The following is a 15,557-nucleotide window of genomic DNA, read 5'->3' on the forward strand; positions in this document are numbered from 1 at the left end:
AGAATGTAGTCACATTTCCCATAAAACTAAGTCAATTTAAACCAAAGGACTATTGACAAATACTTTTCGAGTGCCTAATTTGTCAGTCACTCTTCAAGGCACTGAGGATACAGCAATGAACAAAGCAGACACAAATCCTGACTCTCCTGGAGCTTTTTTTCTATGGGAGATAGACTGATAATAAACAAGACGAATGAGTGAAATATGCAATAAACTAGAGAGTGATTAAGAGCTATGGAAAAAAATCAAGCCAGGAAAGTGGATAGGGTGTATGCAGGGCAGAGGAGTATTGAGAAGGGCATGAGAAGGTGACATGAAAGGTGAGAAATTGAGCCATAGGAATTTGGGGGATGTAGGAGGCAGTACTCTGGGGAGAGAGTTGCCGGGTACAAATACTAATGTGGAGCCCTGGCTGGGTAGCTCAGTTGGTTAGAGCATCATTCCGATATACCAGGGTTGTGGGTTCAATCCCCAGTCAGGGTACATACAAGAGTCAACCAATGAATGTATGAATAAGTAGAACAGATCGACGTTTCTCTCTCTCTCTCTCTCTCTCTCTCTCTCTCTCTCATCAATTAAAAAAAAAGACTAATTGTAGGTGATGTGTGGCTGGAGCTGAGTGACAGGAGGGAGTGGAGGAGAAGAGGAGATTGGAGGAATGGGACTATAGGCCTGTAGTCCATTGTAGGGACTCTTGAGTAAACCGGAAGCCATTGCAGAGTTGCAGCAAAGAGGCCAGCTCTGTCATAGATTTGAACAGATGGTACATCGAAGGAAGGCAAGGTTGGGAGTAGGGAGACCAGTCAGGAGACTATTGTAGTGACTGAAGTGAGGTAATGGGGTGGCCAGAGTGATAGCTCCAGAGCTGAGGGAGACATTGGTTCAAATGTTTGAAATTAGTAACATCCTAGAAAATCCAGCATGTAAGGTCGGCATTCCCTTGAGATCTTTGCCAAAAGGCAATTCCGTGGGTACTTAGCTGTGGGGAATTGTGACAGGGCACTCATCTCCTTAATAGCGGCAATGTGGGGCTCCAAAAAGTGGACCTTTTCCTCTGTAAATGAGATGAATGATTTTTTTTTATAGAGAAGGCAGGTAAAGGTGTTTCCCCTTTGAAAATTAGAATAGAGAACCTGATAAAATGCAAGGCCAGGAGGGCAGGGACTGTGCCCACATCCTATTCTCAGATGTTCCCCAGCACCTATTTCAAGTCCCACGACATGTGTGCCCCCAAAATAGTCGCCAAACACATTTTAGGTAGGAATTAAGACTGTTTTAATAACAAATTCTGAAAATGTATCTTTCTCTCTCTCTTTTTTTCTTTAACCCAGAGGGCTATTTGTGTGAGAGGTTTTTGTGTTTGTTTGTTTTCTGTGAATATAAAGAATTATCATCACATAGATAATGTCCTCACTTCTGAAGAATATGGGTAATTTGGGGGTTGTTTTCAATCTCTTCCTTCCTCTTCGTTTGTCTGTTTCCCTTCTCCCTCTTCCTCTGTAATCTTAGTTGGCCATCATATAAAACTGAATAGAGTTTTATGCTTTCTGTTCTTACTACTTAGTCGATAAGTGGAGTGTTTTTTATTTCTATCTCTTAGAAAAAACCAACAACTAAATTAAATTTTTTTTTACTTTTGTAACTCTCAATTGATTTTTCTCTCACTGTATGCCAGCATACTCACTTTCTGAGCCTAAGAAATGGGTACTACTTCCTGGTGAGAAGGAAAACATATTCAGCAAGGCACTCTGGACTTTCCACTACTTCAGCCTTCTCCCCTAGTTAATTTGTATGATAATTTGCATAGATCTACATATGTTAAGCAATCAGCCTCTCTCCTTTTATATTTAAGCCTAAAATAATTTTGATTTTATGATGTTTTTCTTCTCCGCTGCCTTCTTTATTTCTTACTGGCTCTGAGATTTAGATTTTTGTAAAAGAAATTGATGAAAGGCCAAGGTACATGCACATTACCTCAACAGCCATGGAGGAGAGGCAGACTGAGGAGCAGCATGGTGAGATTGTCTTTAGGATTCATTTATTCATTCACCAAATGTTTATTGAACACCTACTATGCGGTAGGCTCTGTGCCAGGTGCTAGAAATACAGCGGTGAGCAAGCCAGGCACAATTCTTACTCACATGAAGCTTTCACTCAATTGAGGAAAATAGACAATAAACAAGCAAAACACAAACAAAAACAGGATTTTTGATGCTAACAAGTGCTAAAATGAAAACTGACTAGAAAATTGGTTTAGATTGGGTAGTTCATAGAATGTCTCTCTGGAAAAGTGACATTTGAGCTGAGGCCTGAATGATAAGGAGACAACAATGTAAACATCTGCTGGAAAAGTGTCCCAGACAGTGGGAACAACTTTGAAATGAGAAAGAGTTTGGAGGGTTTGAGGAACAGAAAGGAGGCGTATCATTTAGAACACTTTCAGAGGAAAGAAAGAGAAGTTGCTGCAAATTCGAAATGGCACAAAAAGAAGGACTTTTATTACCTCATATAAAGAAGCTTGGGGGTAGAAAGGGTAGAATTTTAAATTGAGCAAATCAGCATCACCCAGGGCAGCTATTTTCAACCTTTCTCATCTCATGGCACACATAAACTAATTACTAAAATTCTGCGGCACACCAAAATATATATTATATTTTTTGCTGATCTGACAAAAGTATAATTTTGATTCATTCACACTGGATGGCTATTACTGTGTTGGCTGTTGTCATTTTTTAATTTGACAATCTAAGTGAAAAGAAGTTAGTGCCCCTGACTGTTGCCAGTGAAAGCAGCACCACTTGTTATTGGCGATTGGAGCTCAGTTCAGCAACCTCAGTTCTCGAGTTCTGGCTTAGAGAAGAATTCAGAGCCAAGACTCAAATTTATAAGAGAAAGTTAGTTTTGACAGTCACAGAGGTAGAAGCAGTGAACTGTAGAAGAAATGGGCTTAGGAAACAAGTTACAGGGGCAAAAAGAGGGGCCCTTAGAACTCGGGAGAAAGAGAGAGGCAAGGAAAATGTGAGTGGGTAAGTCACAGGTTGTGTGTGTGTGTGAGAGAGGGAGAGGTGGGAGGGAGGGAGGGAGAGAGAGAGAGAGAGAGAGATCCTGTCTTGGGGGATTTTATCTGGAGGTCTTCAGGGGAGGATCTCAATAGAATACTCATTAGCTTTCCAGGTATGTCCCTAGGTCTCCACTGATTGGTTGGCACCAAGTCAATGTAGCTGGTCCTGAGGCAGCCATGAAGGGGCTTGTCTGGTTTTGCTGCTTTTCTGGGCCTGGAGCTGAAACACAACTGAGGCCTAGATGTATTAGATAAAGGTCAGAACCTCATTGTCCTGGGGATTTAATGCTTAAGGGCTATTTTCTGGCCCCCTTATTAGTTCCCCCTCTAAGGGGTTTTAACGCAAATGACTAGCAACATGCCAGGGAAGGATCCAAATTGCGTGACCAGCAATATGCTAGGGGAGGAAAGGTCACCTTGGGGGCGAGGTTCCAGCCCAGATTTGCTCATTACTAGGTACCCAGGGCTTTCTACCCTAGTGACCTTCTGTATGTACCTGGCCTTTCATCCCTGCTCCGCTCAAGCCTGTCTAACTGCCTACCACGTGACTAAGTACTCAGATACTGCATGCTTTTAAAATTCTTGCGGCACACCGGTTGAAAATCGCTGATCTAGGGGCAGACTATTCCCTTCTTTCTGCTCAGCCACCCTCTTGTGGTGACTTCCTTCCAGATGCCAAGCTGACTGCTAAAGCTCCAACCTCATACAACTTCCTCATTCTTGGTATTCACAGGCAGAGAGAGGCAGAGGACATACCCTTCCCTTTCAGAACAAGGAAATCCTTCCCTTGACTCTGTGAAGATTTCTCTACACATTTCAGATATCACAACATAACAAAATTCATCACATACTCATTCCTAAAGTGATCAAGAGGAATAAATGACTCAGATTGGGTTAGAATTGGGCGGGGGAGCGGCCTAGCTTCTACTAAACTTTGTTGTAGAACCAGTGCTCCCAAATTTTGACAAAAACCAGGCTTCTGAGAGTAAAAGCAAGTTTCTGTGAGTCAGGAAGAAGTGGAGCACAGCTTGCTGTAGTTGGTGCTCAAGAATATTGGCCATAGGAGGCCAGTGTGGCTGGAGCACTGGTATAGGAGGAGCTTATGGAGATGGAACTGAGGAAATGCAGAACTTGTTTCAGGTTCTTCAAATGTAATCTTTCAGAAATGTGTAAGTCTCTGTAAGCCTTACCCCATTTTGCACCAGTTACTCCCTCCAGAACTCCCCCCACTAGAGGTGCCACCCCATCTCTGGGTGTGGAGTTATAGAAGCTCAGATATCAGACACTGACTCAAACACTGGCTGATGACACTGGGTAAGTCACTTCCCTTCTTGAAGTCTTCGTTTCATTATCTATAGAAATGATACAACATTTGTTCTGCTAGTCCTTCAGGGCAGTTGTAAAGACCAAATGTAAAAAGATTGGCATGTCCTTTGAAAAATGTAAAATGCCACAGTTATTATTATTGCTATGGCTGTCATTCATGTTCTGTGAGAAACGAAGGGGTTTGAAATTTTTGAATAGTCACATCCTAGCTTCTTGGGAAGGGATGGTGTCATTTTGGAAAGCTGCATAAGGAGGGCATCCTTGGGCATCCTTTTGCCCTTCCTTCCCCCAGACTTTACCTCATTGTCTCCCAGCCCCCCAGCAGCTTTCTGTACTTCACATCAGAGATGTCCTTAGAAACAAGCTGGGCTGATGTTCAATGAAATGTAAGCTAAAGCTGGCTGAGCTATTATCTTTTTCTCTTGATAAAAAGAGGGGATGTATTTTCATTACTGGCAGAGTGCTTTTAGCTGGGGAGGACAATTAAGCCTGGAAATGCAGCAATCCATTTCACACTGAGAGGAGATTTGAGAGATGACTCTCACCAAACATCCAGGCCCTGGGGGAGCCGAAAATATGGCCACCATTCCCCACAATAAAAAGCCATAGAATTTTTGTGGTAGTACGCTAAAACAGCCCCCAGATGCTCGCAAGTGATTTGCAGTAGAAGGGAATGCTGCTGCTGCTTCTCCAGTGAGAGCTGTGACCCTGACACTTCTCCACATAACTCTACCCTTCTCAACCATTCTTTTCCTTATTTTCATCATTTCTTTAGGTAGACAAGGAGAAGTTCCATGTTATGGGTGGTAGCTTCTAAAAAATGTTACATTTTAGGTTTAGACACTCTTGATTTTTCTTCATAATCTTTTTTTTAAGTTAATGATTTTTAAAAAATATTTTTATTGATTTTTAGAGAGAGAGGAAGGGAGAGGGATAGAGAGATAGAAACATCAATGATGAGAGGAACATTATCAATCAGCTGCTCCTTGCACGTTCCCTACTGGGGATCGAACCAGCAACCTTTAGGTTCCTCAACCACTGAGCCACACCAGCTTGGCCTTCATAATCTTTTGATCATCTTCTGCACCCCTCAAGCCAGACCCTGTGTCCATAGAATCAGTTCTCTAAGACCAACCTAGTTGTCCATTCAAAGCCCTCTTCTAGGATAGGACAACCCTCCTCCCTCCTCTCTACTTATGTTTTTTTCTTTTTTATGTTTCTTATGTTTCTTTCTTTTTTAAGTGATGAATTTGTAGCTCTACTTCCCAGCTTCTTGAGGCAGAGATGAGATGACTTCCTCTCTACCTTCCCTGCTCCAATGCAAGTGGGGGTGGAGGGGGGCAGGAAGAGTCTATGTCACCCTTATACTAAGGAGTAGGGACAGTTTTCCCCACTTCCTTCATCTCTACATCTTCTGCAGCCAGGACAGTGCCTGGGATAGTCAGCTCTCAGATGTTTGGTGACTGAATGAATGAGTGAGTGAATAAACAAATGAACAGAGCCACCTCTGTGTTGGTTTGTCTCATGGCTTTATCTCTTTATTCTGTTCTACACCCACAGCTCCCCCCATTATAACTTAGAAAGTGGAAATTACTTCAGAGATGCAGGGACTGAGTGTCAGTGGAATGATAGCGATCTGGTACATTATTACAAATTTTTTTTCTTAAACCTCTTAAGCAATAGTTTTCCTCCTGATTACTGTTAGAAGGAATCCCAAATCAGTTGTGAACTTTCGCCTGCCTTGGGGGAGTAAGAGGAGAGGACTGGGGTAGTTGTCCAAGCTTATAATCTTCTCCATTACTCAGGCACGCTCCCCTGAGCTTTTGCATGATTTTATTTTAATGCTGTTATTTGTATTAGGCTAGACTCCAGCCCAGCCAGGCCAAAAAGGGAGGTGGGGGAACCAGGGAGGAAGTGATGGAAAAATAAACCCTGAGGGTTCATGATGACCTGACCATGGCTTTAATATAAATCAAATTTTCTCTAACCTGCCTTCCCACAGTCAGCATTTCTTTTAGAAATAATTTGTAATGATCAAACTCCAGTTAGGCCAGAAGACTCCTTGCAAAGGACTTTGATGTGATTAGGGGAAGGCTTGGAAATACATTTGCATGGTTCTTGTCCTCTCTGCCAATGACATTCCTGGAGAAGGCACCTTGTCTTTCCTGGCAAGAGAAATTCCAAGGGCACATAAGAGCTGGGGACCAGACTTCAGGGTCACTGGGCTGCTGCTCCAAGGCTGGCCCAAGAAGAAGAGCTTTCCTGGAATAGTGAGACTGACAGATTTTCCATCTCAGCATTCAAGAACAGAGTCAATGAGTGGCCCAGAGTGGGACAGTGCCAGGTTTGTGCTAACAACTGTGCCCAGCACTTCAGCATGAAGGCTCTTAGGTAACTACCCAGCACCCAACATGGGTCATTTCAGGGGAGTACTGGTCTTGCCCCTAGCTAAGAAATAATGACAACTTGCCCTACCCCTTCTCACATCTTAACCCTTCAACTCTGCAGCAGCTGAGTCAGGGAGAGACAAATGTTAAACAAAAGTACAATGAAAAATAAAAAATATTGTTTAAAGAAATTAAAGAAAACTTAAATATATGGAAAAACATTCCACGTTCATAGAAGACTCAATTGTTAAGATGGCCATACCCCCAAAATTAATCTACAGATTCAACTCAGTTCCAGTCAAAATCCCAGCTGCCTCATAATAAGAAAAATGCTGAACATTCTTGGCTGGGTAGCTCTGTTGGTTAGAGCATCATCCTGATATATCAAGGTTTTGGGTTCCATTCCCCATCAGGGCACAAACAAGAATCAACCAATTAATGTAGAAATAAGTGGAACAACAAGTCCCTCCCTCCCTCGCTCTCTTCTTCCCTCCCTCCCTCTCTCCCTACCTCCCTCCCTCTCTTCCTCTCCTTTCCTCTCTCTCTCTAAAAAAAATCAATACAAGAAAAATTTTTTTAAGCTGAAAAACTGAAAACAAGTTTTCTGGGATCCATTAGAAACCAAGGTCACAGGATAAACTGCCACCCTAAAACTAGAGAAACAGGTAAATACATAGAATACAGGTCAGTTTACCTGAAACAGAAGCTGCTGGAGCCAGGAACCAGTAGGAATCAGGTACTGATACCTGCACAATATAGATGAACCTTGAAAGTATTGTGCAAAGTAAAAGAAGCCAGACACAAAAGACCACACATTATATGATTCCCTTGATATGAAATATTCAGAATAGGCAAAGTCATACAGATAGGAAGTAGATACTGGTGGCCAGGGCTGGGATGAGTGGGAAATGAGGAGTGACTGCTAATGGATACAGGGTTTCTTTCTGGGGTGATAAAATGTTCTAGTGTTAGATAGTGGTGATGGTTGCACAATTTTATGGATATTTTTTAAAAAATTGTACATTTTAAAATAGTATTATGCTGCTCTGGCCAAGTAGCTCAGTTGGTTGGAGCATCGTCCTGATGCTCCACGGTTGCAGGTTCGATCCCTGGTTAGGGCACATATAAGAAGCAACCAATGAATGCATAAATAAGTGGAGTGACAGATCAATGTTTTCTCTCTCTCTCTCTCTCTCTCTCTATCTCTCTATCTATCTCTTCCTCTCCCTCTCTAAAATCAATCAATAAAATTTTTTTAAAATAGTATATGTGATACTATTATATGATTCACATATGTGAATTATATCTCAATTAAAAAACAAAAGTTTAGCAAAGGATTTGGAATGGAAAGTCCACATTTTTCTTCATTTTGAGCCTGCAGACCATTTTCAGGAACCAGAGCCTTTGTAGGTCATTTCCCTACTGACTCACTGACCAACCTAGCTCTTGACCATTCTGCTCCCAACTCTCCACAAGGTGCTTCCTGTGTTTTGCTGATTTGATAAGAGGAAGTCTGGGAAATGGAAGGAAAGAGAATGAGGGAGGAGCCTGAATAAAGGTGGCTAGGACTGGGAAGTACTTGAAATGAGACTCCAGAGCCTCATGATCCTACTGCTCTGCAGGAGGCCACCTCCTCCATGAAATCTCTCTGTTTTTTTCTTTCCCTAAAGCATTTCATCTAACATACATCATTTTGACCAAAAGACCTTACACTAGATCCTTTACTGCCTTATAGGCTCTGTGACTGTTCCATAGATAGGCATTTCACTTCTTCCAGGTGTGTGTCCTCTCCACAACGTCACAACCTCTTCCATAGCAGGACCCCTGTCTTGGTCTCACAGATCCTTAATCCAGGAAAGAACTTTGGGCATCACCTGGCCCTATCTTCCTAATTTAAATGTATCCATCTATTGGACTCTTGAGTTTCTCCAAGTCTCTCAGCGTCCTGGGGTCATCTTTCCCTCTGTGTTTGGCTAGAAGGACCCACCTCATGCTGTCCCCAAACCCCAGTACAATAGGAAATCCATGTCCTGAACTCTGTCTTTGGGAATTCTTGAGGGGCAGTAGTGTGTAGTGTTTAAGAGAATGGGTTTGAAGCCTGGGTTCACATCCCAGCTCTGCCACTTACTTGTGGTATGACCTTGTATTAGTTATTTAACTTTATGCCTCAGTTTCCTTGTATATAAAATGGGGATAGTCAAAGTTCCTCCTTTGCAGGGTTGGTATAGCATTAAATGACTTACAGACAATATCTACACTAATAAAAGAGAAACATGGTAATTAGCGTACGACCGCTACCCTTTTCATTGGCTAATCAGTGAGTATATGCAAATTAACTGTCAGCCAAGATGGCGGCCGGCAGCCAGGCACTGAAGCGAGCACAAGGCTTGCTTGCTGCTCTTGGTCTCACAGATCCTTAATCCAGGAAAGAACTTTGGGCATCACCTGGCCCTATCTTCCTAATTTAAATGTATCCATCTATTGGACTCTTGAGTTTCTCCAAGTCTCTCAGCGTCCTGGGGTCATCTTTCCCTCTGTGTTTGGCTAGAAGGACCCACCTCATGCTGTCCCCAAACCCCAGTACAATAGGAAATCCATGTCCTGAACTCTGTCTTTGGGAATTCTTGAGGGGCAGTAGTGTGTAGTGTTTAAGAGAATGGGTTTGAAGCCTGGGTTCACATCCCAGCTCTGCCACTTACTTGTGGTATGACCTTGTATTAGTTATTTAACTTTATGCCTCAGTTTCCTTGTATATAAAATGGGGATAGTCAAAGTTCCTCCTTTGCAGGGTTGGTATAGCATTAAATGACTTACAGACCTAGTACAAATATAAAGCACTTAGCACTGTACCTGCCACTCCATTATTTACAATAAAATTATTTGCTTTTATTACCTGTTTCTGCTGAATTCTTGACCTACTATGTGCCTTGATGCTTTCTCCTCTTGTTATTTGGGGAAATTGGGTATTTTCTTTCCCACTGGGTGCTGGGGGTGGGGTCCTTACAATATCTCAAGAAAAAGAATTTTCTGAGACTCGCACGGGAGGATAAGTGATTTTTACTTGAGTGGAATTACATCCCTGGGTCTCCAAAGTCCTATTCCAGTCATAGAAGAAGAGTAGCTGGGGTTTCAGTAACGCTAGAAGCAAAGCCAGTATCCAGTTTTCATTCCATGTTGCAGCCAGGTCCAGTTCAACATCAGGCTAGTTTCAGTCTATTAGTCCATTGTGTGTGGGGTTCGTGAATGCCAGGAAGCCAAAGCGAGAGAGCACCACAAGCCAGGAGTCAAGTGCAACATACCAAGAGGAACCAAGAGAAACTAAGAGCAACAAGAGAACAAATGCCTTTGTTTAGGGGATTAAATATCCCAAATTTTATGCCCTTGCCATGGCCATGCCCATTCTGGCCAATGACCTGTTCCCAGGTGTGACTGACAAGTACCTTCCCAATGTCACCCCAACTTTATTGGGCATGAGTCTATTCTCCTCCCTGTCCAGTCCTTTTTCCAGAGAGATCTGTAGGGAATACACTGGTGGCTGGGAATATAAAACTTTAGCTTCCTGATGAAGCTGCCCAAATGATATGCCTATAATATTTGGCCTTCTCTTTGCTCCTTTCCTGTTATTAATAACTAGGTAATTATAATGGTATCATTCTCATGTTGCCAACATCTCTTCACTTTCTAAAGCACCTCTAGTTAATGACTATATGTAGTAGACTCACTAAAAGCTTGTGGGAAACAGAAGGGGCCATGTACCACACAGCCAACAACTTAATATTGTGTCTCGGGCATCGCTGTTATTTAAAGTCCCTCAGCCCTAGCTGGTTTGGCTCAGTGGATAGAGCATAGGCCTATGGACTGAAGGGTCCCAGGTTCGATTCCCGTCAAGGGCACATGCCTGGGTTGCGGGCTTGATCCCCAGTATGGGGAGTGCAGGAGGTAGCCGATTCCCTTTCATCATTGATGTTTCTAACTCTCTCTCCCTCTCTTCCTCTCTGAAATCAATAAAAATATATTAAAAATAAATAAAGTTCGCTGGTCATTCCTGCCACTGGACATCTCTCAGCCACTGTCCAACTTTTCCTCTCTAATGCCAGCTTGCTGCCTTGCTGTGTACACCCATTTTTCATCAACATCTTCTCACATTTCTTTCTTTCCCCCAACCCTGGAAACAGAGGAATTCTGTTCTCTTGCTTAGCTTCACTGGCGTGGGGGAGTGAGGTATAGGAAGTGCAAAGAGATATATGTTTGACATTTAAGGAGTCCTTGAAGGTAGTTTCCTAATAAAGATGACTCTCTTACTCACTATAAGGACTTAAGGAAGCCCAGTGGGGTTCAAGGACACCCCAAAAGTTCCTCAGCTAGGAAGAAGTTACCATCTCCCCAAGGAGCTTTGCACACCCAGCAAAAGCTATATAAAGCCCACACTGCACAAAGCACTAGAAAGCAGCTTAAGTAAAACCAGCTTCTGTGTGCCACTTGCCCTACATACTTTGTTACTAGGCCTGGATGATTGGGGAGTTACTGTTTTTGAGGGAGAGTCAGAGGTGATGTTTTAGCCCATGAAGGCCTCTGCTTCCCAAGGCCCGATTTTCCTCTGGCACCACATTGAACTTTTTCTTTAGCTGCCAAGGAAGGCAGGACTTCAGCAGAAGGTAATTTATGTTAATTTTCTCCCTTTCTGGTCCATTAAGTTTGTAATGGTAATATATCTTACAAGGGGACTCACTGCATGAGCTGCTGCATCCTTCCTGGGGCCTACTGCTGGCACACCATTCAGGGTTCTGTGCCTGCCTTTCTCCACTGCCTGGGGACTCCCCACCTTCTGGGCATTGGTCGGGGACAGAGTTGGTTTCCATCTGCTCAGATGAAAGTTAATGGTTCCCTGCAGTGGGACCCCTGAAAGCTCTGGGAGGACAATTGCTACCAACAAAAATCTTCCCTGGGCAGTTTCTTCACAGTTCCTTTAACCACCCCTGTTCCAAGCTCAGCTTGATAGAATCTGATGGGTGGTCTCCTCAAAGGAGGCTAGGGTGGAATAAATTAAGCAACATACATTTCATGACCATCTGTTACATGTGCTGTCTTGTGGGGAGGAGAGGCTTGGGGATTAAAAAAGAAATACAAAACACTTCCTGCCCTTCAGGTGCTTTTGTTATCTGGGAAATTGGAGTATCCCTTTCCTCACTGAGTGCTTACTGTGGAGTGGAGTCCTTAAAATACCTCAAGAAAAAGAATTTTCTGAGACTTGCATGGGAAGTGAGTGCTTTTTATTTGCGTGGAATTATATCCCTGGGTTTCCAAAGTCCCATTTCCCCTAGTCCAGTTCTGGAAGAAGTGGAGCCCAGAGCCAGTGCCCAGAGCTTCCGTTCCATGTTGCAGCCGGGTCCAGTTCTCCATTAGGCTAGTTACAGTCCATTAGTCCATTGTGTGAGGGGGTCGGGAGAGAGAGACCCAATGCAGGGGAGCAGGAGCAAGAGAGCCCCCAAGCCAGGAGTCAACCAAGAGCTTCAGAGCCTAAGAGGAACAAGAGAGCAAACTCTTTGTTTAGGGATTAAATATCCCAAATTTCTCGCCCTTGCAGTGGCTACACCTATTCTGGCCAATGACTTCTTCCTAGGTGTGACAGATAGTAAGCACCTTTGCTAGTCTCCCCCCCCCCCCCCAAACTAGGTATGTGTTTATCTCCCTGCTATCCAGTTCCTCCCCCTGCCCCCTGATCTGCAGAGAACAGATGCATAAAGCTGTAGCTTCCTTTTCCCCTTTCCTGTTACTAATAACTAGGGTTGATACCGTTGTAATAACCTAGTTATTATTTAATTCTAATTCATTTAAATTTATATTTAAATAGCCACAGATGCATAGAGGCTACTGTATTATACAGTGCAATTCTAAATATTGTGCATAAAATAGACAAAAAGGGAGTGAGAATTGAAGTAGGAAGACTAGTTTAGGAATGCAATAGTCCAAATTATAGGCAATGGGCATTTGGACGAGGTGGTAGCACTGGGGATGGTGAGAAATGGTTAGATTCTGGATATATTTTGAAGTAGAGGCAACAAGCGGATGGATTGAATATTATAGAGTACTAGAGGCCCGGTGCACAAAATTTGTGCACTGAGTGGGGGGTCCTTCAGCCCGGCCTGCGCCCTCGCGCAGTCCAGGAGCCCTCAGGAGATGTCCAACTGCCATGGAAGTGAGAGAGGCTCCCCCACCGCTGCTGCATGCCAGCCATGAGCCCGGCTTCTGGCTGAGCGGTACTCTCCCTGTGGGAGTGCACTGACCACCAGGGGGCAGCTCCTGCATTGAGCGTCTGCCCCCTGGTGGTCAGTGTGCATCATAGCGACTGGTCATTCCGCGGTTCAGTCGATTGGCATATTAGCCTTTTATTATATAGGATAAGAGAAAGAAAGGAATTGAAAATGATTCTTAAATTTTTGGCTTGCCTGTCTCTTGCTGGGGAGTGAGAGCTCCAGAGAGGACTTGCGCTGATAAGTTGGTGCCAATCTTCTCAAGGGGTATAAAAGATCCTTTCATTCAGGTCATTCTATAAGCATGTTAGGGATAAATTTTATTCCTTTTTTCATTTTTTTTCATTTTGAGGAGAGTGGAGATCTCACACTGGGATGTGTACAAAGGCAAGAATAGTAAATATGGAGAACCAAGATGGCGGCATAGGTAAACGCCTGTACTTACTGCCTCCCACAACCACATCAAAATTACAACTAAAATACATAACGACTATCATCCAGAATGTCAGGGAAAGCTGGCTGAATGGAAGTACTACAACTAGAGAGGTAAAGAAGAAAGCACATTGAGACTGGTAGGAGGTGTAGAGGTGCAGAAAGGGCTGGCACTTGGGTGTGATGCTTTTTTAATTGGGAGGGAGATACAAGCTTCCACTTGCTCTGAGCTCCAGTGCCAGGCGAGACTCGGGGGAACCCAGACACATACAGGGAGAAATTTGTCTATCTAGCATCGGGGCAGAAACTCGAAGACAGCTTTCTTCCAGACGGAGGTGCTCGCAGCAGTCATTGTTCCCATGCTGGGACCTCCCTAGTGCAGGGCTGACCAGCAGCCATTTCTGTTTGCTCCACCCTGGTGATTCCCTGAGACCCTGCTCCACCCAATTTACAACCCCACCCAAGCTGTGCGCAGCGGCTTTTGCATATGAATGCTCTGTCCTTTCTCAGGCTAAATATCTGTCAAGCAAGCTGCAGCTGGGTCAGGGAGCCCCAAACCTATCAATAAAAGGCCCAAGGCCCGGCACCAGCACCAGCCTGCCTTGCTTCACAGCTGGGCCTTGTCTGGCTACTTTCAAACCCAATACAAAGAGGAGGAATCTTCAGATTTCTCTGTAGCTCCTGATGGATGGCCCTAGGCAGTAGCTGAATTTGCACCTCCCTGGAGACCCAAGAGCCCAGTGGTCAGTGTGAGACCATACCAGATTACAACTCTTCAAATTCATAAGCGACACACTCAAGGGGCAGACTCAACCATACCAGATTACTACGCTACACATCCATAAGCTACACACTCAAGAGGCAGATTCAGTGAGCTCCAAAGCCCCACTGAAGCAAGTCCTGCTCCATAAGGGTGTCTCCTGCAAAATAGCTCTCCCACTGTAGTCTCAGCTGGTCCCCACAGCCAATTGGCCTGGAGGTCAATTCCTCCCAGTGACACCAACAGCAATTAAGGCTCAACTATAAGACTGTGCACACAGCCCACAAAGAGGTGCACCAAGAGTGTCCATCTCAGGTGATTGGGGAGGCTAAGCCCTATAGGACACCTACTACACAAGGCCACTCTATCAACTCAAGGAGACTTAGCAGCTACCCAGTACATAGAAACAAACACAGGGAAGCAGCAAAATTCGGAGACAAAGAAATATGTCACAAATGAAAGAAATGGAAGAAAGCCGGGCTCATGGTTGCTGCCTCCCACAACCACATCTCGCCTGGCACTGGAGCTCAGAGCAAGTGGAAGTTTTTTTAAAACTACTGGATATAGAGTTCAAAACTACAGTAATAAGGTTACTCAAGAATCTTCTAGAAACTTCCAAGGAACTTAATGAGACTTTTAAGATCTTAGTGAGAATACCAAAAAAAAAATGGAAAAGGACCAGTCAGAAATTAAGCATACACTGACTGAAATAAAGAATAGTATACAGTGATTCAACAGTAGACTAGAGCAGTGGTCAGCAAACTTCGGCTCGGCAAACTATGGCTCACGAGCCACATGCGGCTCTTTGGCCCCTTGAGTGTGGCTCTTCCACAAAATACTGACTTCTGCGCATGGGCCATGAAGTTTTAATCGCACTGTATGTGCATGCCCGCACGTGGTATTTTGTGGAAGAGCCACACGCAAGGGGCCAAAGAGCCGCATGTGGCTTGCGAGCCGCAGTTTGCTGACCACTGGACTAGAGGATCCTGAGAATCAAATCAATGATTTAAAATAAGAGGAAGCAAAAAACACACAACCAAAAGCAAAAAGAAAAAAGAATCCAAAAATATGAAGATACCTACTGTAAGGAGCCTCTGGGACAACTTCAAGCATATCAACATCTGAATTATGGGAGTGCCAGAAGAAGAGATAGAGCAAGATATTGATAACTTATTTGAAGAAATAATGACAGAAAACTTCCCTACCTGGTGAAGGAAATAGACTTACAAGTCCAAGAAGCACAGAGAACCCCAAACAAGAGAAACCGAAAGAGACTCACACCCAGACACATCATAATTAAAATGCCAGGGTTAAAGACAGAAACAATCTTTTTTTTTTAA

At 43.8% G+C, this 15,557-nt stretch overlaps 1 protein-coding gene across 2 annotated transcripts in view; it reads left to right on the forward strand.

Moving 5' to 3' along the window:
- Positions 1-15,557, forward strand: part of CTNNA1 (catenin (cadherin-associated protein), alpha 1, 102kDa) — a 298,927-nt gene that overhangs the window by 82,444 nt on the left and 200,926 nt on the right. The gene's annotated exons all lie outside the window — the stretch shown is intronic.

Source organism: Myotis brandtii, unplaced genomic scaffold (genome assembly GCF_000412655.1).
Source record: "Myotis brandtii unplaced genomic scaffold, ASM41265v1 scaffold668, whole genome shotgun sequence".
NCBI classification, from domain to species: domain Eukaryota; kingdom Metazoa; phylum Chordata; class Mammalia; order Chiroptera; family Vespertilionidae; genus Myotis; species Myotis brandtii.